Source organism: Bos grunniens, chromosome 3 (assembly GCF_055505025.1).
Source record: "Bos grunniens cultivar Pamir isolate PY7600 chromosome 3, Bosgru_T2T1.0, whole genome shotgun sequence".
NCBI lineage: Eukaryota > Metazoa > Chordata > Mammalia > Artiodactyla > Bovidae > Bos > Bos grunniens.
In genome coordinates, this window is record NC_141167.1 from 70,378,658 (window position 1) to 70,402,976 (window position 24,319).

Genomic DNA, 24,319 nt, shown 5'->3' on the forward strand with positions numbered 1-24,319 from the left:
ATCAAGTGGAGCTTCTGAAAATCCCGGAGGGAATATGAACAGCTGTGAAGCAGGCCAGACCGGGAGAGAGCGCGCGTCAGTTTTGGTTTGGGGCGGATAGTTTTACATAAATCAAAGATGTGGAAATTTCATCTTCCTTAAAGGCAGTTGTTAGTCGCTCACTCGTGTCTGACTCTTTGCGACCCCATGGACTATAGCCCCCCAGGCTCCTCTCTTAGTAATGCTCTCAAAACAATTGACCCTGGAGGAATAAATTGTGAAGTGGTTTTGTTATATTTTCAGTTCTAGAGAAGGCAATGGCAACCCACTCCAGTATTCTTGCCTGGAAAATCCCATGGACGGAGGAGCCCGGTAGGCTGCAGTCCGTGGGGTCGCTAAGAGTCGGGCACATCGGAGAGACTTCACTTTCACTTTTCACTTTCATTCATTGGAGAAGGAAATGAAAACCCACTCCAGGATTCTTGCCTGGAGAATCTCAGGGATGGGGGAGCCTGGTGGGCTGCCGTCTATGGGGTCGCACAGAGTCGGACACGACTGACGCGACTTAGCAGCAGCAGAGCTCATCTAAAGAGCACAGTACTAGTGCTTGGGAACCAACAACTCCTATTAGAAATGCTGTTTTCTGAGCAGCTTGTCTGTCCTGAGGTGTGCGTGAGACAATTCATATAACTCAACTTTGAACAAGATGCTGACAACATGCCTGGCACTGTGGTCAACTCCATTGGCCCATTGTTTAGCAATTCTCACAACCAGCACAAACCTGGGATGAGTTTTCATTCGTTAGCTGCATTTCATAGGTAAAAATAAACTACAGAAACACTGAATGACTTCCCCAAGATTTCAAGGCTCATGAGTGGCAGAACTGGGACTGAAACTTAGTCTAACTAGGCTCTTTGCCTCCCCTTGAGAGCTCAGTGATTTTGAGGTGCATTCAGTTCAGTTCAGTCACTCAGTCATGTCCAACTCTCTGTGACCCCATGAATTGCAGCCCGCCAGGCCTCCCTGTCCATCACCAACTCCCGGAGTTCACTCAACTCATGTCCATCGAGTCGGTGATGCCATCCAGCCATCTCATCCTCTGTCGTCCCCTTCTGCTCCTGACCCCAATCCCTCCCAGCATCAGAGTTTTTTCCAAAGAGTCAACTCTTCGCATAAGGTGGCCAAAGAACTGGAGTTTCAGCTTCAGCATCATTCCCTTTAAAGAAATCTCAGGGCTGATCTCCTTCAGAATGGACTGGTTGGATCTCCTTGCAGTCCAAGGGACTCTCAAGAGTCTTCTCCAACACCACAGTTCAAAAGCATCAATTCTTCGGTGCTCAGCTTTCTTCACAGTCCAATTCTCACATCTACATCTATACATGACCACTGGAAAAACCATAGCCTTGACTAGACGGACCTTTGTTGGCAAAGTAATGTCTCTGCTTTTGAATATGCTATCTAGGTTGGTCGAAACTTTCCTTCCAAGGAGTAAGCGTCTTTTAATTTCATGGCTGCAGTCACTATCTGCAGTGATTTTGGAGCCCAGAAAAATAAAGTCTGACACTGTTTCCACTGTTTCCCCAACTATTTCCCATGAAGTGATGGGACCAGATGCCATGATCTTCGTTTTCTGAATGTTGAGCTTTAAGCCAACTTTTTCACTCTCCTCTTTCACTTTCATCAAGAGGCTTTTGAGTTCCTCTTCACTTTCTGCCATAAGGGTGGTGTCATCTGCATATCTGAGGTGATTGATATTTCTCCTGGCAACCTTGATTCCAGCTTGTGCTTCTTCCAGCCCAGCGTTTCTCATAATGTACTCTGCATTGAAGTTAAATAAGCAGGGTGACAATATACAGCCTTGACGTACTCCTTTTCCTATTTGGAACCTGTCTGTTTTCCCATGTCCAGGTCTAACTGTTGCTTCCTGACCTGCATATAGGTTTCTCAAGAGGCAGGTCAGGTGGTCTGGTATTCCCATCTCTTTCAGAATTTTCCACAGTTTATTGTGATCCACACAGTCAAAGGCTTTGGCATAGTCAATAAAGCAGAAATAGACATTACTGGCCTGTAATTCTACAGGTGAAGGGAATGAGACTCCTGCTGCTAATTGGGAGGCTTTGTGTCTGTAGCCAAAGATAACTTCTTTCACTGATCCCTATTGCTATCATATGTGGCGCTGGAAGATGCTGCTTGTGAGGAAAGTGAAATTTAAATATAACTAAAATAAGCCTCTAGTAAAGAATTCAAAAAAAAGGAGTCAATATTTGATTTCTTTTTCAAATGTAAAGAGAATAAAGGGTATGTGGGTGTTTGGACTCAAGTAACAGTCTTCACCTCTCAAGGGAAGAAACAAAGCCTCAGAGGAGGCAAACTGAATACCTGGGATCCATTACATATTGGACCCACTTTCTCCAACCACCCTTAACATAATCTTAAACTAGAATCTGTGTCTAAAACCATAACTTTTTTTTTCTTTTTTTTTCATAACTTTTTAAAAGAGGTGATATTCAATCAAATACTTTGAGGAGAACTGATTTTTAGATCAACTAATTGTTTTAAATTGAACTAATTATTTTTTTAGATCTGATTCTGTTAACAGAAACTATGTGATATCAAATTAAAGTCACCAAAATATAATTTCCAGATTCCCAGTCTCTTAGCCTAAAAACCTTCAAATTGGGCTCCCCTGGTGGCTCAGCAGGAAGGAATCTGCCTGCCACTGCAAGAGACACGGGTTCCATCCCTATCCAGGAAGATCCCACATGCTACAGCGCAACTAAGCCCACGAGCCACAACTACCATGCCTGTGCCCTAAAGCCCAGTAGCCACAACCACTGAGCCTCATATGCTGCAGCTACTGAAGCCCACATGCCCTGGAGCCTGTGCTCCCCAGCAAGAGAAGCCACCACAGTGAGAAGCCTGTGCACCGCAAGGAAGAGTAGCACCTGCTTGCCTCAACCAGAGAAAAGCCTGGGCAGCAACCAAGACCAAGCACAGCCAAATAAATATAAAATTATTAAAAACAAAAAACTTCAAATCATCTTAGCACCTATCTCACCTTTCTCAGCTATTCACATATCCCTCAAAACTTTCAGTGACTCTCCTCTGTGTTGAGATGACCACCTAGCTCTAGCCCACCATTCTAGGCACTCCTTAATCTGTCCCAGGCTAACTGGATGCTCAAGCGTGAGAACCAGGATTTATTATCAGTCTAGCAACTGCATCATCTAGTCAGCTTCTAGCTCACCCTCCTTTGGAGCACAGAGCCATATTTGGATCATCTATTAATATACATTTTCGGGGTCTTGCTAACATCTTTCTATCTTCTCCAACGCCACACAAAAAGAAGGCATTAAAGAGCAGCAGGTAATAAATGGGAATTAAATGTTAGCTTGTGTTAACTGCCAGCAAGTAGTTTATACTTATTAAATGTAAGGTATTTTTAAAAATGTAAGCTATGTTTTAATGATAATAATAATAGATGTTTATTGAATGAGTGGATGAATGAAATAAATTCCAAACAAAAAAAATCTATGAAAATATGCCAAGTTTTGTTAACGTAAGTCTGGAGACGTAAAGTAAAAGAACGTATATATATTCCCTGGAAATATCCAGTAAACTGAGGCAATATTTGGGGGTCAAAATTTCCAGGTGTACATGTATAGACATGTTTAAGATATAAAAAGCCATAGGAACCTTAAAGTTTTGAATGGATGGATAGTCTACATCAGATTTTAATCTCAGCACCTTGAAGTTCTCCGTTCTTTCTGTTGCAATAAATATCCTCACGAATTGAGTAGTTTTTTTTTTTTTAAGTAAACTCTAAAATAGAGTTTTACTTCCAGAAGAAAAAAAAAAAAGACTTTATCAGTTTAACCAAAAGTGATATATAAATGAATTTCAAACTCAGTAGTCAAATACTACAGTGAGCTACCTCAAGTATTTTAATATATAAATGCCTACTGGTACCACATGTCCTGTTGAGAACAGAGCCATTACAAATAAGTGAAGGCAATAAGCTGCTGCTGCATGTTGTGGAATAAAGCCTGCAATTTCGGAAATAGAGTACCTCTCTCCAGGAAAAACCTTTGCATGTAAGCACCTCAGCCCTAATCCTCACCTTGGCTAATGAGAGGGTACAACATCAAGACCAGAGATCCAGGGAATGAAGAAATGTTTCTAACACTATCTTTCCTTCCTTCCTTCTTTTGATCCAAAAGGAAAACAAAGTTATGTAAAATTGAAACATTGTAAACACAACACTCAGTGAAGTCTCTCCAAATTCCATCCCACTTCACCCATCCCCAGGTATCATTGTTAACATTTTGACCCACATTCCTTCAATTTTTTCCTCATCATATGCTAAAATTATTATTGTTACCACTGATTTTTATCAGAATGGAATCATTACTTTATATACCAAAGACTTGCTTTGCTACCTGTTGAATTCCTAGCATTACAATATATAGCCCACGACTCTACTGATGGGTTTTTACTGATATTTCACAATTTTAAACAATGCTCTGGTAAACATCCTTTACACATATCATTTTGCTTATGACACTGCTTTCAGACAGGCCAGATCCCATGTTCAAAAACTGCAGAGGAGGAACTTTAGTTCAATAGATTTTTTTTAGTGATAAAGCAATTAGTCGGTCAGTGGAACAGTTTCTAGGCAGATTAGATAAAACCCTTCTTGGGAACAGAAGGAATCATGCCACAAGTAAATTCAAGGGAACTTCACAAGTGGCTCTCTGCCCTCCTCCCTCAGCAGCCATCACACAGACCACGTTTATCTTTGGAAGCTGAGCCAGCTATCTTTGATACCTGCGTTTCCTTGGCAACGCCTAGACCCGGAGAACACCACCATCATATTACAATGTGTGTAAAATCCATAAAGGGCATGCATTTGTGAATTAGGAGAATGTCAGGGAGAGGGGATTCAAGAAGTTCAACAATCAAGGCTTTCAGCTGACAGGGGTGCATTTGAAAAGTCTTTTGTAATTAGGAGGATTTCAAGAAAGTGGGTTTGTTTGATAGCTCCAGGCTGTCTGGCAGCCCAACCCCAGGGCTTTGGTGCAGAGCTGTGAGCCTGCTGGCTTTTCTGAGAGTCTCGAATCCCTGCCATCCTAGCTGGGCTGGGTGCCTTTGACAAGTCTCCTCTAAGTGGGGGCTTTCCTTTGTCCCCACTCAGTGGCCTCCAAGCTTGTCAAGTTCTGGTATAGAGCAAAAATACTGCTTCCTACTCCATGGGGACTGAACTTCTTGTGAGTGTCTGTTGTGAGTGCTGTGAAACGACCACTCACCCAAACTATTTCTGAACACACACACACCCCATTTTTTGTTTTGGTTTGAGTAAGATTTTCTCGTTATTTTGGTTAATGAGGACTTCAAAATACAGAACCACCCAATTTGAACTTGTCTTCCAACCCCCTCCAACTCCCTCATTTTACAGATGAACAAACTACGGCCCCAAGTGTGAATGACTAGCCTAAGTTTATACACCTTGAGAATAATAGAGCTTTTAAATTCCTACAGATTACCACCTGTCTTTTAATTAGTATTACTGACTTGTTAATATCAAGGAACAGCGAGAATTAGAACTTGCTTATTAAAAAGGTCCTTGTCTTGAATGCCACAGAGATCTACCAACACAGAAATAACAGTTATAACAACAATAATTGTTATTTGTTGTATATCATTATTTGTTAGTAAAAGAATATTATTAAAATGATAATATGTCAGGCATCATTCTAAATGCACTAGATCCTATTACTATCTGTTATTTTTTTTCCCTCTTTCTTGCTTTGCTTCCTCTTGCTAAATTTGGCCATGCCACGTAGCATATGGGAATCTTAATTCCCCGACCAGGGATTGATCCTGTGGCCCTTGCATTGGAAGCACAGTCTTAACCACTGGATCACCCTGGAACTCCTTTGCTTTGCCTCCTCTTGAATTGATTTTTTTTTCTACTTCCATTTCCTTCTAATTGTTTGAAAAATATACCCACTGTTTATTTTTCAGGGATTCCACTAGCTGGTTTAGCATGCTGACTTAAGTGAAAGTGAAGTCACTCAGTCGTGTCAGACTCTTTGCTACCCCATGGCCTGTAGCCCACCAGGCTCCTCCGTCCATGGGATTCTCCAGGCAAGAATACTAGAGTGGGTTGCCATTTCCTTCTCCAGGATGCTGACTTAAAGTCTAAAGTAATTCTCTTCACTTTACTCCTAAATAACCAAGGACCTTGGACAATTTTAATTCTACTATAAGCCCAGTATCTTTACTGTAGTCTATTTTCCCTCCAAAAATTAGACTTTGTTATAGTATGTTTTACCACAGTCTATATTTGAGATATGACTTCATATTTACCGATACGTTTATTTAACATTCCTTTTTGTACCTCAAGCTTTTCACTTTTTATTCTAAAGTACATCCTTTAGGATCTCCTTTACTGAGGGTCTTTGTATGATATACTCTCTCAGGTTATTGGGAGCAGGACAGGATGTTTTTATTGCTTTTCTCTGTTTTGATTTCCTAGGAATATTTTTTGTGTAATACCTTTCCATGAAATAAAGCTTTATGGGACATGGAGTTCTAGATTGATAGCTATCTTTTCTCAGCACATTGAAGAAATTCATACAATGTGTTTTCTTCTAGACTTGTTCTTACAAAGTGAATTATGAGTCTAATTGCTCATTTCTATAGGTGATTTTTCTCTTCTCTGGGTACTTTAAGATCTCACTCTCAATCTCTTGCTCTCTTTCAATTTGTTTGTATTCTGCTGTTTCACTATGATTTCACTATGATGTGTCTAGGGGAGAATATATTTTAATACATGCTGCTTGAAATTCACTGTGTTTCCTGGATCTAAGAAATACTGGCTCTTTTGCATTCTTACTATATTTTCCTAGAACTCTGCTTATTGGACCTTTACATTAGCCTAAGGTACATTAGTATCTTAGGTTATTTAAGTATCAATAACATCAGATACGCAGATGACACCACCCTTACGGCAGAAAGAGAAGAGGAACTAAAGAGCCTCGATGAAAGTGAAAGAGGAGAGCAGAAAAGTTGGCCTAAAACTCAACATTCAGAAAACTAAGATCATGGCCCCATTATCTTAGTGATCTGGTCCCATCACTTCATGGCAAATAGATGGGGAAACAGTGGAAGTAGTGGCAGACTTTATTTTTGGGGGGCTCCAAAATCACTGCAGATGGTGACTGCAGCCATGAAATTAAAAGACGTTTACTCCTTGGAAGGAAAGTTATGACCAACCTAGACAGCATATTAAAATGCAGAGACATTACTTTGCCAACAAAGGTCCGTCTAGTCAAGGCTGTGGTTTTTCCAGTAGTCATGTATGGATGTGAGAGTTGGACTATAAAGAAAGCTGAGCACCAAAGAATTGATGCTTTTGAACTGTGGTGTTGGAGAAGACACTTGAGAGTCCCTTGGACTGTAAGGAGATCCAACCAGTCCATCCTAAAGGAAATCAGTCCTGAATATTCATTGGAAGGACTGATGTTGAAGCTGAAACTCCCATACTTTGGCCACCTAATGTGAAGAACTGACTCATTAGAAAAGACCCTGAATCTGGGAAAGATTGAAGGCAGAAGAAGAAGGGGACAACAGAGGATGAGACGGTTGGATGGCATCTCCGACTCAACGGACATGAGTTTGAGCAGGCTCCAGGAGTTGGTGATCGACAGGGAAGCCTGGCATGCTGCAGTCTACGGGGTCGCGAAAAGTCGGACACAACTGAGCAACTGAACGGAACTCAACGAACTAGTCTCTTTATAATATGATTCTCTTTTTATGTTAGTCTAATACATGTGGAAATATCTTCAGATATTCAGTTCTCTGATTTTCTTCATCTATGACTAACTTCTTTTTAATGCATTGAGGGGTACAGCCTTATTGAGGCATAATCAACATAAAATAAACTGTACCTATTCAGTGTGTACACTTCGATGAATTTTGACATACAGATATACTCATGAAATCATCACGGCAACCAAAATAATAAATAAATCATTTATCACTAAAACTTTTTCTCCAGTTTTTCCCTACTACTATCTCTTTTCAAACAATCATTGATTTGCTTCTATCATTATAGATTAATTTGCATTTTCTAGAATTTTATACATATGTAATTATACAGCATGACTTCTTTTTTTTAAGTGTGATTTCTTTCACTCAACAAAATTATTCGAGAATTTGTCAGTGTTGTCAGGTCTATCAATTGTTGCTGTTTTTATTGCTGAGTAGTACTCCACTATACAGATATAACAGTTTATCTTGTCACTCGTTGGATATTTCCAGTTCTTGGCTGTTACAAATTAAGTTGTTATGAACATTTCATGTACATCTTGTTATGGACATAAGCTTTCATTTCTTAGGTAAATATTTAGGAATGGGATAGCTGAGTTATATTGTACACATACTTTTAACTTCTTTTAAAGACACTGCCAAAGGTTTTCCAAAGTGACTGTATCATTTTACATTTCCATCAGCAGCGAATGAGAGTTCCAGTTCTCCACATCCTTGTGAGGCTTTTTGCTTATAGCTATTCTAGTTGATACGTAGTTGTATTACACTGTGGTTTTTAAAATTTCAATTTTACTTTTTGGCTGCCCTAGGCTTTTGTTGCTGTCTGTGGGCTTTCTCTAGTTGCAGCAAGTGGGAGCTGCCACTGCCTAGTTTCCCTGCACAAGCTTTTCATTGCAGTGGCTTCTTTTGTTGCAGAGCACCAGCTCTAGGGCACATGGGCTCCAAAGTTGTGGTGCATGGGCTTAGCTGCCCCATGGCATGTGGCATCTTCCTGGACCAGGGGTCAAACCCATGTCCCCTTCATCGGCAGGCAGATTCTTAACCACTGGACCACCAAGGAAGTCCTGGTCTTATCTTTTTATTGCCTTCCTCCTGCTTACTTTGAGTGTTGTTTATTCTTCCTTTTCTAGTTTCTGGGGAAATAACGATTCTAATATGGGTATTCAGTGATATAAACTTCCCTCTAAGCACTCTTTACTGAATCCCACAGATGTTGATGTGTATTTTTATTTTTATCAATTCAAAATACTTTCTAAGTTTCCTTTTTATTTCCTCCTTGACTCATGTGATACTTAGAAGCATGATATTTTGCTTCTAAATATTAGGATATTTCAAGATATCTTTGTTATTGATTTCTAATTTAATTCCATTATGATCAGAAATAAAATTTGCATATTTGAATCACTTAAAATATATTGGTATTTCTTCTGTGGCTCAGAATATGGTCTATGTTGGTAAATAATCTTTTTTTTAATTTTAAAAAGAATATGTGTTTTATGTGTACTTTAAAAAATATGTATCCTGCTCCTGTTGGATAGAATGTTCTGTATATATGTCAGTTGACTAAGTTTACTGAATACTGTTACTTATGTCTATTTGTTCTACCAATTATTTAGAGAATATGTGTGTGTTACACACACACAACTGAATATGTGTGTTCAGTTGTGTCCAACTCATTGCGACCTCATAGACTGTAGCCTGCCAGGCTCCTCTGTCCATGGAATTCTCCAAGCAAGAATATTGGCATGAGTTAACATTTCCTACCTCAGGGCATCTTCCCAACCCAGGGATTGAACCCGGGTTTCCCACATTGCAGGCAGATTCTTTACTGTCCAAGCCATCACAGAGGTCTATTAGAGAACAGAGTTGAAAAATCTGACTATGATTGTATATCTTTTTTCCTCTCAGTTTTATTAGTTTTTGCCACATATATTTTTAAGCTCTGCTTTTAGTTGCATAATATGTAAGATTATGACATTTTCTTGAGGTCTTGTCCCTTCTGTCCCTATGAAATCATTCTCTTTATCTCTGGTAATTTTTTGCTCTGTAATCAGTTTGGTCTGACATTAATACAGGTAGATCAGCCTTCTTTTAATTACTTTTATCATGATATATCTCCATGATATATATCTACTATTCTCTTACTTTTAACCTATTTGTGTCTATATGTAAGATAGATCTTTGTTGTAGGTAGCATATAATTAGATCTTGCTTTGTCATCTACTCAGGTAATCTCTGCCTTTTAATCAGAATGTTTGGAACTGTGCTGCCCAATACAGTAGCCACCAGCCACTTCAGAAGCAAAGAGAATGGAATCAAGCATTTCCCCATATTAATGTCATATGACTACCCCACCTCCACTGCCTCCAGAGCCATTTTGCTTGTTCTAAGAAGACCATGTCCACAGTGCTTCATTAAAACTTCCTTAACAGGAGCTCTCAGTTCAGTTCAGTTCAGTCACTCAGTCATGTCTGATTCTTTGTGACCCCATGGACTGCAGCACGCCAGGTCTCCCTGTCCTGGAGCCTCCAACTCCCGGAGTTTACCCAAACTCGTGTCCATTGAGTCAGTGATGCCATCCAACCCTCTCATCCTCTGTTGTCCCCTTCTCCTACCTCAATCTTTCCCAGAATCATGGTCTTTTCAAATGAGTCAGTTCTTCACATTAGGTGGCCAAAGTATTGGAGTTTGAGCTTCAACATCAGTCCTTCCAACGAATATTCAGGACTGATTTCCTTTAGGATGGACTGGTTGGATCTCCTTGCAGTCCAAGGGGCTCTCAAGAGTCTTCTCCAACACCACAGTTCAAAAGCATCAATTCTTCGGCGCTCAGCTTTCTTTACAGTCCAAGTCTCACATCCATACATGACCACTGGAAAAACCATAGCCTTGACTAGACGGGCTTTTGTTGGCAAAGTAATGTCTCTGCTTTTGAATATGCTGTCTAGGTTGGTCATAACTTTCCTTCCAAGGAGTAAGCGTCTTTTAATTTCATGGCTGCAGTCACCATCTGCAGTGATTTGGGACTTATGCCTATTTAAATTTAAATTATTAAAATTTAAAAATCAGTTCCTCAGTCACACTAACTGCATTTAAAATGCTCAATAGCCACATGTGGCTAGTAGCTTCTGTATTGGATAGCACTGGTTTAAATCATTTACCTTTCTATATAATGGGATTATTGATATGGCTGGGTTTGCGTCTAATATCTTGCTATTAATAACTGTTTTCTATTTATCCCATCTGTTCTTTGTTCCCTTTTTACTTCTAGAAGTTCTATTTTCTTTCAAATCTGCTTAGTCATTCTTTATTGCCATTATTCTCTGTTCATAATGTCAAGCATTCATTTAATTTCTTTAGATATATTAAATATAGATATTTCCTTATCTGATTTAACAGAGAATGTCTGTTTTGAACTATTTGGTTAGTAGTTTCCTGTTATTCTCAACATACAAAGAATGTACACATTTTGTTACCCATAAAAGATTTATCAATTTTATCACCTAAATATCACATTGATATTTCTTCTATTTTGTTTTACACTGTTGTGTAAACTCTTTTTGCAAATATGACTCAAATACCTTAGTGACATGAATATCTTAAAGTCAAGTCACCTACTTAGAAGTTAGCTAAATAAACAAAAAAATTAAGAAGTTAGCTAAATACTTCCATATAAGCAAAAATTTTTAAATACTTCATGCTGTCCTTTCACTCTGATATAGAGTGAGCCAGAGATGTTGGTGGAAGGGGCAAGCAGATAATTAATATAGTACTTTTTGTTTTGTTTTGTTCTTCTATATGGGAAAGTAGGAATAAAAATGCTGCCTTTAATTAGAATAAACCAGAGTTAATCTATGCCCTAATACAGTCCCTCCTGCTTTAGTCACCTCAAGTTAGTTTCGGTCACTGGCACTGACCAATCTTTACAGGGCAGCGTTCATCAGAGCTGTCTACTTGGCATCGAAAGGGAAAGGAGTGCTATCAGCAGTCCCCTGAAACATCTTTGTTTCTAATCCTAGATTACTGGAATGTAAAACATTATTTTGAAGTTGAATTCTAAGAGTTTAACAAATCTGTTATTAGCAAGGATTAAAAACATCCCCCATGGTCTTCCCTGGTGGCTCAGAGGTAAAGAATATGCCTGCCAATGCAGGAGACACAGGTTTGATCCCTGGTCCAGGAAGGTCCCACATGCCATGGAGCAACTAAGCCCATGCACAACTACTCAACACTATTGAACCTGTGTTCTACAGCCCAGGAGATGCAACTATGGAAGCCTATGTGCCCTAGAGTCTGTGCTCTGCAACAAGAAAAGCCACCACAATCAGAAGCCTATATGCTGCAACTAGAGAGTAGCCCCTGCTCGCTGCAACTAGAGAAAGCCTGAGCAGCAATGAAGACCCAGCACAGCCAAAAATTAATTAAATTTTTAAAAAGCACCCCCCTACCTTCCCACTTACTACTACCTTGTCATCCAGATGGTTTGATACCTTATGTGCTGTGCTGTGCTTAGTTGTTCAGTCGTGTCTGACTGCGACCCCACGTACTGCAGCCCGCCAGGCTCCTCTGTCTATGGGGATTCTCCAGGCAAGAATACTGAAGTGGGTTGCCATGCCCTCCTCCAGGGGATCTTCCCAATTCAGGGATCGAACCCAGGTCTCCTACATTACAGGCAGATTCTTAACCAGATGAGCCACCAGCAAAGCCCAAGAATACTGGAGTGGGTAGCCTATCCCTTCTCCAGGGTATCTTCCAATTCAGAAATTGAACCTGGGTCTCCTGCATTGAAGGTGGATTCTTTACCAGCTGAGCTACCAGGGAAACCCTTGACATCTTATACATTCCATGAATTATGAAGCCACAGACTTCCTCTTTGGGCTTTTCATATAATACATCTAATTTGCTAGTTATTTAGTTCCTTTCTCTTTTTATAGCCTCAGTAACCTGTGGGGATAGAAAGAATCACCAGCCAATCCTAATGTGACATAGAGAAAGGTCAAAGCTGTAAAAAAAATTCTATTAAATTTCTAAGAATACTCTAGGTACTTAATTCTGTTATCGCTGAATATCCAAATGTTAAAAATAACAAAAGTAGTTACTTCTTGTCCTAACAATTCAATGACAAGTTAAAAAATACATATTTTCTGTTTTAGTGTCAATAATTCCAATATCTGATACATCTGCGGGTCTATCTGCTGAAATTTGTTTCCAGCCATTCTCATTCATGGTGTCTTGTTTTCAGTGTTTGTCTTATGATTTTAAAAAAATTGCAGTACCTAATTGTACTTTTGATTTGCATTTCTCTAATAATCTGGTCCCATCACTTCATGGGAAATAGATGGGGAAATAGTGGAAACAGTGTCAGACTTTAGTTTTGGGGGCTCCAAAATGACTGCAGATGGTGACTGCAGCCATGAAATTAAAAGATGCTTACTCCTTGGAAGAAAAGTTATGACCAACCTAGATAGCACATTGAAAAGCAGAGACATTACTTTGCCAACAAAGGTCCGTCTAGTCAAGGCTATGGTTTTTCCAGTGGTCATGTGTGGATGTGAGAGTTGGACTGTGAAGAAAGCTGAGCGCCAAAGAATTGATGCTTTTGAACTGTGGTGTTGGAGAAGACTCTTGAGAGTCCCTTGGACTGCAAGGAGATCCAACCAGTCCATTCTGAAGGAGATCAGCCCTGGGATTTCTTTGGAAGGAATGATGCTAAAGCTGAAACTCCAGTACTTTGGCCACCTCATGCGAAGAGTTGACTCATCGGAAAAGACTCTGATGCAGGGAGGGATTGGGGGCAGGAGGAGAAGGGGACGACAGAGGATGAGATGGCTGGATGGCATCACTGACTTGATGGATGTGAGTCTGAGTGAACTCCGGGAGTTGGTGATGGACAGAGGCCTGGCGTGCTGCGATTCATAGGGTCGCAAAGAGTCAGACACAACTGAGCGACTGAAATGAACTGAATAATTAGTGATGTTGAGTATCTTTTCATGTGCCTACTAGCCATCTGTATGTCTTCTTTGGGAAAATGTCTGTTAAGGTCTTTTGCACATTTTTTGATAGGGTTGTTTAGTTTTTGTTGTCGTTATTGAGTTGTATCAGCTATTTGTGTGTTTTGGAGATTAAGCCCTTGATGGTCACATCATTTGTAAATATTTTCTCCCGTTCTGTAGGTTGCCTTTCTTTCTTTCTTTCTTTTTTTCCTTTTGTGGTTTCCTTTGCTGTTTAAAAGCTTGTAAGTTTAATTAGGTCCCATTTGTTTATTTTTGTTTTTATTTCTATTGCCTTGGGAGACGGACCTAAGAAAACATTGGTACAATTTATGTTAGAGAATGTTTTGCTTATGTTCTCTTCTAGGAGTTTTATGGTATCATATGTTACATTTAAGTCTATCAGCCATTTTGAGTTTATTTTTGTGCATAGTGTAAGGGTGTATTCTAATTTCATTGATTTACATGCAGCTGTCCAACTTTTGACATGGCTTGCTGAAGGGACTGTCTTTTTTTCATTTCATATTCTTGCCTTCTTTGTTGAAGATTAATTGACTATAGGTGTGTGGGTTTATTTGGGGGCACTCAGTCGGACATGACTGAGTGACTTCACTTTCACTTTTCACTTTCATGCATTGGAGAAGGAAATGGCAACCCACTCCAGTGTTCTTGCCTGGAGAATCCCAGGGGCGGGAGAGCCTGGTGGAATGCCATTTATGGGGTCACACAGAGTCGGACACAACTGAAGCGACTTAGCAGCAGCAGCTATTCTGCTCCATTGATCCACATGTCTGTTTTTGTACCAATACTACACTGTTTTGATTCCTGTAGCTTTGTGGTATTGTCTGAAGTCTGGGAGAGTGATGCCTCTTGCTTTGTTTTTATTCCTCAGGATTGCTTTGGCAAATCTGGGACTTTCAGAATGGCTATCATTAAAAAGTCTACAAATAATAAGCGCAAGAGAGGGTGTGGAGAAAAGGGAATTCTCCTATACTGTTGGTGGGAATGTAAGTTGGTGATGCAACTTTGGAAAACAGTATAGAGGTTCCTCAGAAAATTAAAAATAGAATTACCACATGATCCAGCAATCCCACTCCTGGGCATATACCTGGACAAAACTATAATTCAAAAAGATATGTGCAGGGCTTCCCTGGTAGCTCAGTGGTAAGGAATCTGCCTGCCAATGTATGAGATACACATTCAATCCCTGGTCTGGGAAGATCCCACATGCCACAGGGCAACTATGCCCATGTGCCACAACTACTGAGCCTGTGCTCTGGAGCTGCAGCTACTGAAGCTTGAGTGCCCTAGAGCCCATGCTCCACAAGAGAAGCCACTGCAGTGAGAAGCCTGCATACTGCAACTAGAGAGTAGCCCCTACTTGCTACAACTAGAGAAAAGCCCAGGAAGCAACAAAGACCCAGCACAGCCAAAAATAATAAAATAAATAAATAAAATTTTATATATATATATATAAAAGATACATGCATCCCTATGTTCATAACAGCACTATTCACAATAGTCAAAACATGGAAACAACCTAAATGTCTATCGATGGAGGAATGGTTAAAGAAGATATGGACACATATACAATGGAATACTATTCAGCCATAAAGAAGAATGAGATAACACCATCTGCAGCAACATGGATGCAACCAGAGACCATCATACTAAGTGAAGTGAGTCAGAAATAGACAAGTTCGATATGATATCACTTATACATGGCATCTAAAATATGGCATAAATGAACCTATCTACAAAACAGACTCACAGACATAGAGACCTGATTTGTGGTTGCCAAGGGAATAGGGGGAAAAAGAGGGATGGTCTGGGAGTTTGGGTTTGGTATGGATGTGAGAGTTGGACTGTGAAGAAAGCTGAGCACCGAAGAATTGATGCTTTTGAACTGTGGTGTTGGAGAAGACTCTTGAGAGTCCCTTGGACTGCAAGGAGATCCAACCAGTCCATTCTGAAGGAGATCAGCCCTGGGTGTTCAATGGAAGTACTGATGCTAAAACTGAAACTCCAATACTTTGGCTACTTCATGCCAAGAGTTGACTCATTGGAAAAGACCCTGATGCTGGGAGGGATTGGGGGCAGGAGGATAAGGGGACGACAGAGGATGAGATGGCTGGATGGCATCACCGACTTGATGGACATGAGTTTGAGTGAACTCCGGGAGTTGGTGATGGACAGGGAGGCCTGGCATGCTACAGTCCATGGGCTCGCAAAGAGTCGGACACAACTGAGCGACTGAACTGAAGTGAACTGAATTGAAATGCAAACTGTTACATTTAGAATGGATAAACAAGGTCCTACTGTATAGCTGCTGCTGCTGCTGCTGCTAAGTCCCTTCAGTCGTGTCCGACTCTGTGCGACCCCATAGACAGCAGCCCACCAGGCTCCCCTGTCCCTGGGATTCTCCAGGCAAGAACACTGGAGTGGGTTGCCATTTCCTTCTCCAATGCATGAAAGTGAAAAGTGAAAGTGAAGTCGCTCAGTCGTGTCTGACTCTTAGCGACCCCATGGACTACAGGCTACCAGGCGCCTCCATCCATGGGATTTTCCAGGCAGAAGTACTGGAGTGGGTTGCCATTGCCTTCTCCATACTGTATAGCACAGGGAACTATATCCATTCTCCTGGGATAAACCATAATGCAAAAGAATGTAAAAAACAATGTATATGTACATATATGACTGAGTCACTTTTCTGTACGGCAGAGAACATTATAAGTCAACTATACTTCAATTTTTAAAGAAATTCCAGCTATAAAATAAGTAAGTCACAGGGATGTAATACACAGCATAGGGATTATAGTTAATACTATTATAATAACTTTGTATGGTGACAGATGATTGCTAGACTTACTGTGGTGAAAATTTCATAATGTATAAAAATATCAAATCAGGATTTCCCTGGTGGACTAGTGGTTAAGCATCCTCCTGCCAATGCAGGGGACATGGGTTCAATCTCTGCTTCTGGAAGTGTCCCCAAGCCAGGGAGCAGCTAAGCCCATGAGCCACAACTACTGAACCTGTGCTCTGCAACAAGGGAAGCCACTGCAATGACAAGCCCACATACCACAACTAGAGAGTACCCCCCGACTCATTGCAACTAGAGAAAGCCCATGCACAGCAACGAAGACCCAGTGCAGCCAAAAAATACAAATTAATACATAAACATTTAAAAATATATTGAATCACTATATTATATGCCTGAAACTAATATAATATTGTATGTTAATTGTAAGTCAATAAATAAATAAAATAAAAAATTGTAAGCTTCCCATTTTCCTTACAACTCAACTGGCAGGGATTCTTTCAGATCTGAATTAAAGTCAAGTTTCTACAGAGAAATTTCTATTTGTTTCTATCAGTTGCCTGGAGAGCTACCAATCTGGGACTATAGTTGGATTAAAATTTTAACCTAACAATTAGCATTTAAATGAAAGAATCCTAACAGAGAACACATATGAGGACCAACATGATTTATGAATCCTCAAAGATTTCTGCCAACAGTAAGGTGAAAATAGACATTTCTTCATTACCTCCTGTGCAGTGTGATTTGTTATTCATCCCTTACATTGAGGGCGTAATATGGCAGGTTTTCTGTTCGTCTCCACCTTGGTCATCCCAGGCTTTAACTCCCAAGTCCATGCTCTGCTTCATGCAGGCATCATGGAGGAAGGACTCTGTGAAGTCTGAAACAATGCTTTAAGGTTATAGCCAGCTTGGTACCTGTTTCCTGACCAGATTTCCTACTTTAACTGTGTGTGTGTGCTCAGAAATCCAACTTTTTGCGACCCCATGGACTGTAGTCCAACCAGGCTCTTCTGTCCGTGGATTTTCCCAGGCAAGAATATTGGACTGGGCTACCATTTCCTCCTCCAAGGGAGCTTCCCCACCCAGGAATCAAACCTGCATCTCTTGTGTCTCCTGCATTGGCAGGCGGATTCCTCACCACTGTGCCACCTGGGAAGCACCAACAAATTCCTTACTTTGAGTGTATTTACAATTCTTTAAAAATATTTTACCGAGAAATTTAGTTACCTCCTTCTGGAAGGTTGTTTCAGGTATCTAACCCATAATACTACCAGAAGTGGAAGTTTCCAGCCCTGTCATGATTCAAATTGGGTGCTATGTGATAAATTTCAGAGACACTGGTTAACAATAGTAACATAACAACTATTACATGTCGAATGCCTGCCCTTGTTTGGGATAATCCCCAATCTCACAATAACCTTACAAGTAGATAATATTCTTTGCATTTAACAAATAAGGCAAATAGGATTAAATTGTCCAAAGTCACACAACCAATCAGCAAAGGAATTTGGACTCTGCCCTTTGCAATCAATCCTGATCTTCTTTTCAAGCTGCAGTGGTTTTTGTTGCTGTTGTTGTTGTTGTTTTGTGGGATCTTAGTTCCCTGACAGGGCTTCCCTGACAGCTCAGTTGGTAAAGAATCTGCCTGCAATGCAGGAGACCCTGGTTCAATTCCTGGGTCGGGAAGATCAGCTGGAGAATGGATAGGCTACCCACTCCAGTATTCTTGGACTTTCCTTGTGGCTCACCTGGTAAAGAATCTGCCTGCAATGCAGGAGACCTGGGTTCGACCCCTGGGTTGGGAAGATCCCCTGCAGAAGGAAAAGGCTGCTCACTCCAGTATTCTGTCCTGGAGAATGCCATGGACTGCATAGTCCACGGGGTCGCAAAGAGTCTGACACGACTGAGTGACTTTCGCTTTCACTCAGTTTCCTGACCAGAGATCAAACCTGTGCCAGCTGCAGCGGAAGCTCCCAATCACTGGACCAACAGAGAATTCCCAGAGTCTTTTTTCTTAATATTGAGAGTACATAGTGACTTTTATATTTAACAGCAGGCACTGAAAGCAAGTTGAGCAGAGAAGATAGTTTAAGGGGTAAGGTTTTCCTTCTTAGTGTTACAAATCATAGGCTCCCATCATCTCAACCTATATCCCTGACATGCTTCTTCATCAGATTCAAAATGCTCTTCAGTGATAGGGTCATGCAGAACTGACTTAACATTCAGAGCTCTCAGATCCCCCCTTTTCTCTACTCTCCCAAAGCGCCAGGTGATTTTTATTTTTGTGAGACACAGACCCCATTATCTGAATGCTCTTTTAGTCCACGATATATCTAGTGGGACTTTCTCACAACTGCAGCCTTTAGATGCCGTTTTTCTTCATTTTTTAGGTTGGTGGCTTTTGTCCTTAGCAGCTGTGGCCTTCAACTTTATCTGGGTTTGCAATCAGGAAGCTGTGATACTTCCTGAGACTGTTTGAGGGGGTGCAATTTACACAATACAAATTGAGTTCACTTTCTTCACTTTGGAGTTGCTCTAGGCTCCTGAGAGGCTTGGCCATGCTTTGTCCAGTTTTCTACAGGTTGAATCCAGCAGTTGGTGAGAACCAGCCTCTGTGGTTAACAACTAATTATGCTTCCTGAGCAACATATGTGGAGAATTTGGAAATAAGGCAATGATTAGGATTGGACTCTTAGAAAACCGTTAAGAAGGAGGAAGTTTATCAACTCAGTGGGAGAAAATCTCCAAACCACCTTCAGAATGCTAACACGCACACAGTGTTCCTCATGGCCAAGACTAATCAGCAGGTTGTTGAAGAAAACCAACCTAATACCAGAACCAGAGAGAAGTTGGAAAAGAATCATCATTTTTAGGTAGTCAGATTCTTTGATCAAAGAAATAGAATCAGCAATGGCATTGGTGGGTGCCATTGGTTATACGCAGGCTCTTTCATTTGTGAAAGGCTCTCAGAGCTGTGACCATTTTCTGTGTTCAAAGTTATTTTCCTGGTGCTATACCCTGGAGCTCTGAGATGAGTTAACCTATTTTATATCTACATATACTATTTTAAAACATTATTTAAATATTTGTGAGCTTATTATTGAGTCCGTGTCCTTGGGGTCTTGTTTCTTGACGTCCTCGCTCAGGGTCCTGACTCCACATTAGTTTGGTGAGGGGCCTTGCAGGGGTAGGAAAGGGCCAGATACACAACTCAGTCTGTGTGAGCAGATTTGGTAAATGGAAATGGGTGAACACAGGGGTGACCTGAAATTTGGCATCATGTCTGAATAGAGGCGTTCTGCTCTGCTGGTCTCTGTAAATGATGATCCAGGACTAAATGTCCACTCATTGCCTGACCACCAGAAACTAAAATAAGCAATGCCTTTGATGGTGATAGTATCTGTCCTCTGAAATTCTAGGCATTACTGCACTAAGCTCCACAAAGTCCCTGGGAAGTGAACCAAGAGGACCGGCACTACCATTTCCACAAGAAAGGAGGGGGCAGATATCTAGGAATGAGACTGCCTGATTCTCATTAGGCTGAACTGTCCCCCCCACCCACGATACCCACAAACGACGCATCCGAAAACTGGCTCCACCACTTAGTGTGGTGTGACCCTGGGTGATTACTTCTCAGTTTTCTCGTCTGTAATGTAGACATAGGGACAGTTACAACTAGGACATAATGACCATTAGGAATTTTGACTTGGGAAGAAACTGGCAAAAAAAGCTTGACATATACACTTAAGAGATGCACGTGCTCTTTGCTTCCCTCACAGTTTTACAGAGCCTAAATTATCACTGCCTGGTTTCTATACTTGGAATGGAACAAAAGTATCTGAGTATCCTTGAGGCTGGTAGATATGCAGTCAAACCCCACTCCATTGAAGATGTGCTAAACAAGGTTTTTAAGAAAGTGACCACATGGGGGAATAAAAGAGACATTTATAATGGCAACCAAAACAAAAAACCCACAAGGACACAATGAAAACTGAAACCACAATAATCTCTAAATACAGAAGTAATAATTGTAGCCTATATTTAAGTGTACGGGAAGCAAAGGTTTGGGGAAGGGATGTGCCTGCCATGGAAATTATGCTTTTTATTTCTCAGTTTGTAGAGAGAACTAGAACTGATTTCCTTTTTTTTTTTTTTATTAGAGGATAATTATTATACTGTGATGGTTTTTACCATACATCAGCATGAATCAGCATGGGGGACATAGGTCCCCTCCCTCTTGAGCCCCCCTGATTTTTTTTTTTTTAATCACAAAATGTCTCAAGTCTTTCTAGTCTTACCAAAAAAAGTACACAAGTAAAAGAAGTAATAAAGAGTGATTCTCAGAGGAATGAGCCAAGGCAGGAGTATACAGGTAGAGTCAATGGGTACTGATAAAATTCTCATTTTTAACTTTGAGCTGGAATCATAGTTGTTTGATTTTATTATTATATTCACAACTTACAATTTCATTACATATATTCTTCTGTATAGAACAAATGTTATATAATAAAGAATTTTAAGTGAATTGAAAGTTCAGTGGGTTCCACAGCAATAAAAAAGCTAGAGTCAGAGAATATTCAGTATCTGCAAGGAGGTTCTGTCCAAAATCAACGGTGTTATGTGTAATTCCACTTCCTAAATGCCACCAGAGAACATATTTGCATTTTGGATGTTATAATCAGTAACCTAGTGAAAAAAGAGTATAGCTTTACCTCTTGTTGTGGTTTAGTCGCTAAGTTGTATCTGACTCTTTTACCACCCCATGGATTGTAGCCCTCCAGGGTCCTCTGTCCATGGGATTTCCCAGGCAAAAGTACTAGAGTGCGTTGCCATTTCCTTCTCCAGAAGATCTTCCACACCTAGGGATCAAACCTGCGTCTCCTGCCTTGGCAGGCGGATTCTTTACCACTGAGCCACCAAAGAAGCCCAGCTTTATCTCTAGACATCAATAAATTGCTGAATCAGGTATCTCATACAATTGCACTTATTCAGGATCACAGAAAATTCTGATCTCCATCAGGCACACTGAAACAACTTGGGTGATGGTATCAAAGGACATCAGGCAATGGAATGGTCTCAGGTTTGGGAGAGGCAGTCTATAAACTGCAGCTCTCCACAATGAGTGACTAATTTCTTAAACATTCTTGTGAATTGTTTGAAAAAAGAAATATACTTCTCTTGACTGAATGTACATGATTTAATAATAAATTAGCAGGGTTTCTAGAATAAAAATTTGTCATGTTCTAATTGGGAAATAAAACCAACCAATGACATGATCTGTTCCCAAAGCAGGGTGCAAATAACCTGAGGTCAGTCAGCCTTGAGAGCCAGACAGACTGCCTAGTTCTGTTTCTCTGCAGAGCCTTGACTAATACAATATTTCATAGGAACACTGTTAGGGCTTAATGAGAAAAGGCATGCAGTACACTTAGCACAAAGTCTTAATAAGTAGCAGTTACTAATTAATATGAGAAGATACCAATAATGATACAACTATTAATAATGGTAGGGCCATTTACTGAGTTTCTATTCCACACTAGATTCTTGACTTACATGATACGATATTTTTGCTCCTTTTGTTTGCAGATTCTTTACCAACTGAGCTATCAGGGAAGCTCGACTTATCTTACAAATTGTGTTTAATTCATAAAGTGGGGTGGTAAATAAAGAGACAATGATCACAGTGAAACTGAAAGCATAAGCTGAGGAGAGATCAGTTGCAGCTTTTCTTCAGGGACAAGTGGAGCTGCAGGATGACTGGATTTTATTTGATATACAAATAAGGAGTAAAGCTAATGCCTACACTTCATGGAACTAAAAAGAGACAGCTACACTGTCTAGTTTAAAAACACATGCTCATACTCTGAAACTGACCATTGTCCAACATAAGTACAATCTGGCACATACTCCACTATGTGGAGAAAGTGCCGCTCAACCGAACGCTCAGAGCAGATGCTTCCCAGCCTGGAGAAACAGCACTTATATCCTGTTTGAGCCCCCAATGAAAAGTGAAAATGTTAGTCACTCAGTCATGTCCTACTCTGTAACCCCATGGACTGTAGCCCGCCAGACTCCTCTGTCCATGGAATTCTCCAGGCAAGAATACTGGAGTGAGTTGCCATTCCCTTCTCCAGGGGATCTTCCCGATCCAGGGATCGAACTTGGGTCTCCCGCATTGCAGGCAGATTCTTTACCATCTGAGCCACCAAGAAACCCCAAGCTTAGGTTAAACCTTGAAGGATACTCTGTTACTGGCTTCTTGCTCATTATTCTAAAATTCCTAGTGTTGACAGTAGACTTTGGTAAGATTAAAACATTACTAAGTAGGCAAATATATGAGTGTATTACTAACATAATTCCCCCTAGAAATTCTATTGCCCTGAACTTAGACTAAAAGATTTTAAGTAATATTTCTTCACTCAAAAATATTTACTTTACGCCAGGCATCATTATAGGCCCCTATAGATGCAGTAATAAAGTAGACATGATCTCTGACTCTGTGGAGTCTAAAATCCAATGGGGGACTTCCCTCCCAGTGGTCCAGTGGCTAAGACTCCATGATCCCAATGCAGGGGGTTGGGGTTCCATCCATTGTCGGGGAACTAGATCCCACATGCTGCAACTAAGAGTTCATATGCCACAACTGAAGATCCCACCTACCTCAACTAATACTCTGCTCAGCCAAAGAAATAAATTTAAAAACTCCAACAAGGAGTCAGATAACAGACAAATAAATTGCAAAACATCAGAAAATGCAGAAAAGAAGAAAACCCATGAACACAATCACTCTGACATAGCCTATCCTTTTGTGAAACCCTCTTCTAGGATGTCTGGGGCTGGGGTGTATATAGCTTTCACCCCTGTCTCTTGGTACTCTAGAATCTTAGGGAAGGAGCCCAAGGGCGACATCACTTTCCACAGCCTGAGAATTGTAAGAAGAGAAGATAAGGAGGAAGTTTCATGGTCACATTAGTATTTGCATACACACCAGGTAGCAGGGACTGGTACCACGACCTAGGGTAAGGCTATACACTGAGAGAGGGGGTTATCTTGATTCTTGGGAATTCTAGGAAGTGAATAAACTTCCCAGAGGCTGCAGGTGTAGACCAGAAAATCTTTGGGGGAACACTGAGCATTGTTCTTCCCTCTTGGACTGAGAAAGACCATGTCCAACTGAGTGTTTACAAGACCTAGTCAGGGGTTTGATAGTGTTATAGACCTTAGATGGTCAGAGTTGGAAAGTCCCTTAGAGGGCATTTTTCCATCCTCCTCACTTTATGAGGAAGGAAACAGACTTAGAGACGGGAAAAGCTCAAGTTTAAAAACTACAGAGAGAGGGACCTGGTGGGCTACAGACAATGGGGGCACAAAGAGTCAGATACGACTGAACAACTAACATTTGGGCTTCCTTGGTGGTTCAGATGGTAAAGAATCCGCCTCCAGTGCTGGAGACCTGGGTTCAATCCCTGGGTCAGGAAGATCCCCTGGAGAAGGGAATGCCAACCCACTCCAGTATTCTTGCCTGGAGAATTCCATGGACAGAGGAGCCTGGTGGGCTACAGTCCATGGGGTGGCAAAGAGTTGGACATGACTGAGCAACTAACACTTGGAGTTTCACTTAGCGCTCTGGCAAGGACTGGCTAGACAGATGCTCACCAGTCCCATTTTCTCATTTTCTTGATTCCTTTGAGGTA